We start from the raw sequence: 9,041 nt of genomic DNA, 5'->3' as shown, positions 1-9,041 counted from the left end.
AAGTGAAAGCAAACCGGTACCAATCGTCTGGATGCAGTGGTATGCTGAAGAAAGTATTGGCCAGGTCTATGACAGTGAAACGTTCTGCATCTGATGGTATTTCCGACAGCAATGTATGTGGATTAGGCACAATGGGACTTTCCAGTACAGTTGCTGCGTTAACAGCCCGGAGATCTTGAACCATATGATACTTTGGGGCTTCTCCTTTTAATATCCTCTTTACTGGAAACAAAGGTGTGTTACAGGGAGAGTTACATTTGACTAGTGCCCCGTTCTCCAAGAGAGTCTTGATTTGAGTGGCCAAAGACTCTTGGACAGATTTGAGTGGGTATTGGGGCACCCTAGGAAGCTGAGCTCCAGGTTTAAGAATGACCCGTACCGGGGGCACAGCAAGACATCCAATATCTTCAGGGCCAGTAGACCATAGAGTAGATGGAATTTGTGACATTACTTCTGGCAGAACACTCGAGACTGTGTTAGCAGCTTCATCCATCATCATAACCAGAGGTGCAGCTTGAAGTTGACACTCTTTGCTCGAATCGAGCGGGTCAGTGATGGTGATGGTGAGACCATCTGATGAATAGGCAATGGTTGCTTTCAGCTTTTGTAGAAGGTCTGCTCCCAGAAGGTTGGTAGGACAAGTGGGGGACACCACTGGAAGCATAAACACATCTTCGCATGGTCCAACCTGTATTTTACGTGTGAGCTTGTTAGAAGTAGGCTTGCCATCCACTCCCACACATGTCACAGCTTCAGAGGATATCAGATCGGGAAAAGGCAGGTCCTGTAATCTGATAACACCTCTGGCTGTACCTGTATCCACAAGAAACGGTAAGGTTTTGCCTTGAACGTTAATAGTTACTTTGGCTATAGGACCAGACATAGAAGCCAAAGTAGTGGACACGGGCTTGCCCTTGTCCTATCGGGTACTTAGATCCATCAGAGCTGCGATGTGATTGACATCTGGATGCATCTGAGCTTGTAGTGGTCGTTCATAGTATTGGTCATTGTAACGAGGATAGTTGAATCTGCGATTATCCTCGTTGTGATTCCCGAATCTGCGTCTTGGAAAAGGGGCCCTACAATCCCTTTTTTGGTGACCTGGGTTGCCACAATTGAAGCAGACATCTTTGCTACGAGGTGATAGAAGTTTCTGGTTTTGATATTGCACATCAGTCCATAGAATATGGGTCTTTTTGTTCGAGGTTATCGATTTCTCAGGGAGTGTTTTTTCGAATCCCTTAGCTATTGTTAAAACATCCTTGTAGCATATTTAGGTCTGATTGCTTGAAATTGCTTCTTCAGGGCTTCCCGAAGGCCTTCAACAAAAGAGGTGTGTGCGTTGAAGTTTAATTTGGTTACTGAAGCCAAGGACATTAAACATTTGGGCTAAGCGAGCATGATATCTCTCCTCTACATGCATTTGCATATTTGGGGCAGTGTTCTGGATCACTGCGTTGAGAAACACGTGATGGTGTCTCTGCGGTGTTGGATGTTTTGGTCTCCACGAGGTCAATCATCCGTGCCTTTATAGACTTTCTACTAGGCACTGCTCCTGATTGCCAGTTTCCTACTCCACACTGATGAGGGGCAAAAACCCCAAAACAGCTGTCTGTGGATGGATACCATGCTTGGCATAGGTGGTTTTCCTTTATTGGATGTTTTCCTTTATTGGATGCTGCCCTTCCCTTGGGTGTTCCTTCCCGGGGAAAGGCCTGGCTATTCACTGCCTGCGTTGAGAAACACGTGATGGTGTCTCCGCAGCTCCTCTACATGCATTTGCATATTTGGGGGCAGTGTTCTGGATCACTGCGTTGAGAAACACATGATGGTGTCTCCGCGGTGTTGGATGTTTTGGTCTCCACGAGGTCAATCATCCGTGCCTTTATAAACTTTCTACTAGGCACTGCTCCTGATAGCCAGTTTCCTACTCCACACTGATGAGGGGCAAAAACTTCGAAACAGCTGTCTGTGGATGGATACCATGCTTGGCATAGGTGGTTTTCCTTTATTGGATGCTGCCCTTCCCTTGGTTGTTCCTTCCCGGGGAAAGGCCTGGCTATTCACTGCCTGCGTTGAGAAACACGTGATGGTGTCTCCGCAGCTCCTCTACATGCATTTGCATATTTAGGGGCAGTATTCTGGATCACTACATTGAGAAACACGTGATGGTGTCTCCGCGGTGTTGGATGTTTTGGTCTCCACGAGGTCAATCATCCGTGCCTTTAAAGCTTTAACAGTCCTGTCCTCATTGCTAATTAACCTAATTTCAGAGAGGCAGCAAATGCTTGGGGGGCTACACTTGTTTATTATAATTCCAACGATTTCCCTTGTACATGCATGAAGAGGGAAACCGAAAATGCCAACACCAATGGTGGGAATTGTCAAGGTCTCAATCTGCTCACTAATATTCGCATACTCTAAAATGCGAGTTATTGCTGCATGAAGTTGTTGAGCACTAACGTCTGGATGAATAGGGTCAAAAGTAGGGGTCACAGCGTGTATGATCATTCTACACGGAAGATTGCCAGATTTAGTAACCGCTGTGTCCCCAACAGCTATCTGACCACGTGACTCAACAATGATTTGACTGTCAGCTTGAATAGTCGCCCCTCCTGCTTCCACTATAACTCTAGCTACACCTCCATTGTGCTCTAACCGAGAATTGGCAGCATTAACAATAGCACTGTCTCCATTGTTGTTATGTCACCCTTTCCCACCACTAACAAGGGTCCTTCAGGAAGTTATTTTTCAAAAATAGGTTGCCAACATTCCCTCCCCTTTGTGCTTTCTGTGCTATTGGTATCCCCCTCCCAGATTGAGCCCCCCTTGATACAGTTGCCACTGTCCCATACCGGTGTGCGCTTGGCTGCAAGAGAGCCTGTGAGGTACTGGGTATAGGGTTAGGTAGACTGCGTGAGATTGCTGTTTTAGTGGAAGCGTTGGGAGGAGAGGCCGTTGGTTGGAGCATCTCGTGTGGGTGTGCGGCTAAATTGGCAGTGGAAGTGACAGTAGAAAGGGTTGGTGCCGGGGCCGATCCAGGTGGGAAGATTGCTGGATTCATGACAGGAGTGATAGGGGAAAGGGTCGGTGCCCCATTGGACACCACTGAGATGGGGAACATGGGTAAAGCCTGTTCACTTCCTGAAGGAATATAGTAGTGGCCGTTAGTGGTCATTACTGGGTAGCACGGATTTGGTGATGTGGTGTGTAGCCTTAGACTAAGATGTTCACCACCAAGAGCAGCACATTTGCCATCCACAAAATGGCCACCATTAGAATAACACTTTTTCCATCCACAAAATGGCCGCCATCAGAATTACATTTGCCATCCACAAAATGGCCACCATTAGAATTAACACTTTTGCCATCCACTAAATGGCCGCTATTAGAATTAGCACTTTTGCCATCCACAATATGGCTGCTGTCAGAGTTAGCAGTTTTGCCATCCACAAAATGGCTATTAGAATTAGCACATGGCCCATCCACAAAATGGCTGCTGCCAGAGTTAGCACATGGCTCTGGGACACAATTATACGGTGGTGGCCGCTCACAGGATATATTTTTGTAATACACATAACTCAAAACTCTACCCTTTTTATTCCTTTCCTCTTCTACCCATTTTTCTCTATACAAACTTTCAGAGACTCTTTCCCATGCCCTAGCAGTAGACAACAATCCATTATCTTCTAGGATACCTTTTCTTTCTTTCAAGACAATCTTCCACTCCAGGGGGCTGTTAACTCCCCCCTTCCGGCATTCCACACAACTTCATAAGCTTTTCACATTGTTTAACATGACTCTTCCCTTCACGAGTAGGCACTAACTTGCCATCTGAATTTGGCTTAGTGCCAATACGGCAGAACTGCATTAATTTCTCCATCTTTCAATAGATATATATATCTCTATCAAGATAACAAACACCAAACAAACAATAAGACGGGGGAGATGACTCAAACCTGAGATTCTAAAGAGAACTTAGTCTGCAGCACACACTTCCTATTTCTTCTTGTCACGTGGTCCCTGTCTGACTTGCTTGTTCCGTACTTTACAAACCAATTATTCCCTACTTAATCAAATTACTCCTAAAGTACCAGGCCCCGTGCTGAGTCAACTCACTCCAAGTCACAAGGCAAAACTAAATTTATTAGGCGCGAACTGAGTCAATTCACTCGAAGTTTAATGGGCCCCTACTATGCCGAGTTAATTCACTCTAGGTCCTAGTCTCTCCTATACAGAACTGAAAATCATATCACATGCGACAACCGTGTACTGTATCACAGACAATAATTTAAAAAAAAAATTTTTTTTAAACACTGAAAAAAAAATCCACTTGCTCTCTTAACTACTAGTCATCTCCCCACTTCACAACATGTAACAGGCAGTAGGCAACTAAAACATGTGACGGTTCTTGCAATTAAATGACCAGCAGCGGAGAGACCCTTCTGCCGTCTTACAGATACCGCGAAAACCGGACACGGTCAGGCAATCTGCACAGGATACCCCGAAGGACACAGGTAAAGACTACAGATTATAAAAATCAGCAGACTTACCGTGTTCTGATAAGGAGGTGATCAGTCTCCAGGTTCGGGGTATTCAGCGCATCCTGCTGTTCCACTCGCCGGTCCTCAGGGTTCAGGGCTCTTCCTCTGCTGGCCCCAGGTTGGGCGGCCAAATATGTTAGGTTGAACAATTAATAAATGTTCACTCCAGTTGCCTACTTCTGGCCTAATGGATATTGATCAGGTGCGCACTAAAGAAATACACCAGACAACACACAGTCAGATGTAAACTCTCCTTGATCAATCTATGGCTCAGCTCCAAGGCCTTTATTTAGTCAGAACACAAGTTTATATAACCCCTGTAAGTGGGGCTCGGTTAGCTCTAAAATGGGAGTGATCGGATGTATTCCATTGGTTAGTGGGTTGGGCAATGAGCAAGTCCATGGGCGGATCCATGAGGTCATCAGGGTGGGTTGGCCCATGAGGTCATGTAGGTGGGCATCACTGTGGGTGGATCCATGAGGTCATCCGGGTGGGTGTCATCTTGGATACCAGCACATGGTGTGCTGATACAGGAAATGGCAGCCATCTTTAGGGTCTCACTTTGATCTGAGAAAGCTTATGTAAGGTTAAACAATACATGTTATGGGTTCCTTCTCTCAATCTCTTACATCTTGAGGTTAATTAAGTATTTGATTTTATGGCTCTCCTCAACAGAATCAATGGTGGCGTCATGTTGCGTTTGGAGACCCCTGATGTGCCTAAACAGTGGAAACCCCTCAATTCTAACTTCAACACTAACCCCAACACACCCTTAACCCTAATCCCAACTCTAGCCATAACCCTAATCACAACCTTAACCCCAACACACCCCTAACCACAACCCTAACCCCAACACACCCGTAACCCTAATCCCAACCCTAATCCTAACCCTATTCCCAACCCTAACCCTAATCCCAACCCTAACCACAACTTTAACCCCAACACAACCCTAACCATAACCCTAACCACAAGTCTAATCTTAACCCTATTTCCAACCCGAGCCCTAATTCCAACCCTAACTCTAATTCCAACCCTAACCCCAAGGCTATGTGCCCACGTTGCGGATTTGTGTGAGATATTTCTGCACCATTTTTGAAAAATCCGCAGGTAAAAGGCACTGTGTTTTACCTGCAGATTTACCGCGGATTTCCAGTGTTTTTTGTGCGGATTTCACCTGCGGATTCCGTTTGAGGAACAGGTGTAAAACACTGCGGAATCCACACAAAAAATTGACATGCTGCGGAAAATACAACACAGCGTTTCCGCGTGGTATTTTCCGCACCATGGGCACAGCAGATTTGGTTTTCCATAGGTTTACATGGTACTGTAAACCTGATGGAACACTGCTACGAATCCGCAGCGGCAAATCCACTGCGGATCCGCAGCCAAATCCGCACCATGTGCACATAGCCTAATTCTAACCCTAACCCTAGTTCTAACCCTAACCCTAGTCCTAACCCTAATCCTAACCCTAACCCTAGTTCTAACCCTAACCCTATTTCTAACCCTAACCTTAGTGAAAAAAAAATATTTTCTTTATTTTATATTGTCCCTACCTATGGGGGTGATAAGGGGGGGTTCATTTACTATATTTTTATTTTGATCACTGTGATAGGTTTTATCACAGTGATCAAAATGTACCTGGAACGAATCTGCCGGCCGGCAGATTCGGCGGGCCCGCCATTTTGGAAGATGGCGGCGCCAATGGAGAGGACGGACACCGGGAGGCTCGGTAAGTATGAGGGGGGGGAGATCGGAGCATGGGGAGGATTGGAGCACAGGGGGTGGGATCAGAGCATGGGGGAGCGGACAGGATGACGGAGGGGAGCGGAGCAGTGTACAGGACAGAACAGAGGACTGAGGAGGAGATCGGTGGTGGTGGTGGGGGGGCAGATCAGGGTGTCCAGCCATGGCCGATGATATTGCAGCATCGGCCATGGCTGGATTGTAATATTTCACCAGTTTTCATAGGTGAAATATTACAAATCGCTCTGATTGGCTGTTTCACTTTCAACAGCCAATCAGAGCGATCGTAGCCACGGGGGGGGAGGGGTGAAGCCACCCCCCCAGGCTGAAGTACCACTCCCCCTGTCCCTGCAGGTCGGGTGAAATTGGAGTTAACCCTTTCACCCGATCTGCAGGGACGCGATCCCTCCATGATGCATATGCTGCGTCACAGGTCGGATTGGCACCGACTTTCATGACGCAGCGTATGCATCATACGGGAAGGGGTTAAATTAGGGCTACCATCCAAGAACAATTGAAAACCAAATTACAAGAGCCACCAGAATATCAATGAATCACCTGCTACATTACAAAGCTAAAGAAGAAAATAATCGGGTGCCTCTAGTAGTCACCTACAATCCAAATCAGGAGGTGCTAAGGGGAGCGTGGAATTTACAACCTTTACTACAAAAAGATGCCCGATTTCAATCCATTTTTCAAGACCCCCCACTACTGTGTTTTAGGCAGCCCCCAAATTTAAGAAGCATCATTGTTAGAAGCTCCCTGTCCTCTCCAAGAGCTGCAGGAACCCTTCCTTGCAACCAAAAAAAAATTTAAAACTTGTCCATTTATAATGACCACGGACAAGATAAAGATCTCCAACTCACATCAGGACTACAAAATCTCAGGTAATTTCAGCTGCATCACATCTAATGTGGTGTACTTAATTATTTGTACTAAATGTCCAACTACCTACCGGTAGCAAAACATTTTTGTATCCCCGGTCATAGCATCATTGACATGAAGTTACTTGTTTTAAAAGGTCATTTCAAATCTCAGAAAGACAAAAGAGTCTCTGAGTATAAACTCATGAGGGCCTTTAACCCACTCAGTGCAGGAATAAATGTTTTGCATGGATTTATGTCTTTTTACATCAATTAAGGAATTTGCTCTTCAGACTTTCTGGGTTCAGCACAACATAGAACCAGAACCATTCAGAGGACCATAAAACATTAAGACTTCCTTATCTATGAACTGTTCCAATATCTATGGCTATCCCTCTCACATAATGATAATTCTGCTTCATGTCACTTGTCTTATATATTGCCTTCTTTTTCTCTGTGTGCTGTGTCGTACACTCCCTGACAGAAGTTATGTCGCTTATCCATGTTATGTAAATAAAAGCTTATAACCTGATGTTAAGTTCATCCTTTGGTTGTATAAATTATTCTTTTCAAAGCTGAAACCCTCCAACATGTGGTTTAGGCTAAGGAAATAAATTGGCATCAATGCAGAAATATTGATGAGTTAATGGACACAGAATGGTCAGATTTTGTCAAGACAAAAGTTTTGTCGCCTGGTCATATAATGCACCCAATCCTAGTTTACATCCTCATCTGTGCTCAGTAAATGATCAGTTAATTAGTGTGTGTATAAAAAGAAACCCAGCACCCCAGACCCTCACTTGAACTGCAACTTGAGCTCTGACAACATGCCAAAAATCCACCCTGCGACCAAAGCCTGGATTATCAAGAGGCTGAAGACCAGATTCACTGCAGAGGTGGCTGGCACCTTTAATGTGTCTCAGCGTCAAGTACAAAGAATTAAAGATTTGAAGAGACTGGAGATGTGTTTGAAAAGCCCAGGTCCAGCAGACCCCACAAGACAACTGCTCAGGAGGAACCTTTGTTGGTTAGAAAATCCAAAGCAAGCCCCTCTTCCACTGCAGCAAAGCTCCAACGGGCCTGCTCACCTCAAGTCCCTGTGTCAACTAGAACAGTTTGTAGGATTCTGTCTCGAAATGGCCTCCATGGTCAAACCAGTGCCCAGAAGCTAGCACTAAACAAAAGGCAAATAAAAAACCGTGTGGCATTTGCAAAGTCCCACAGCCTGCTAAACAGATGGACGCTGGAAAAGTGGCAGAAGGTGAATTTCTCATGAATCTTCAGTAGAATTACACCACAGCCACCGCAAATATTGCAGGAGACCTACTGGAGCCCGTATAAATCCAACATACACCCAGTAAACAGTTAAATGTAGTGGTGGAAAGATCATGGTCTGGGGTTACATTCAGTATGGGGGTGTGTGAAACATTTGCAAGGTGGAAGGCAATATCAATAACCTAAAATATCAAGAAGTATTAGCAACTTCTTATATTCCAAATCATAAAAGGGGTCAAATTCTGCAGCAGGATGGTGCTCCATCTCATACATCCATCTCTACAACAAAGTTCCTCTAGGCAAAAAAGATCAAGGTGCTCAAGGACTGGTCAGCCCAGTCACCAGACACGAACATCATTGAGCATGTTTGGGGTAGGATGAAAGAGGAAGCTTGGAGGACAAAACCAAAGAATCTAGATGAACTCTGGGAGGCATGTAAGACTGCATTCTTTGCTATTCCTGATGGCTTCATTAATAAATTCTATGAATCATTGTTGAACCACATGGATGCAGTCCTTCAAGCTCAAGGAAGTCACACGAAATATTAAATATGACTCTAATAGCACCACAACTTCATTCACCAATGTTATGCAACATATATTTGTATTTTAAC

This window comes from Ranitomeya imitator, chromosome 1 (genome assembly GCF_032444005.1).
Source record: "Ranitomeya imitator isolate aRanImi1 chromosome 1, aRanImi1.pri, whole genome shotgun sequence".
Taxonomy (NCBI): domain Eukaryota; kingdom Metazoa; phylum Chordata; class Amphibia; order Anura; family Dendrobatidae; genus Ranitomeya; species Ranitomeya imitator.
Note: the sequence above shows the minus strand (reverse complement) of the source record.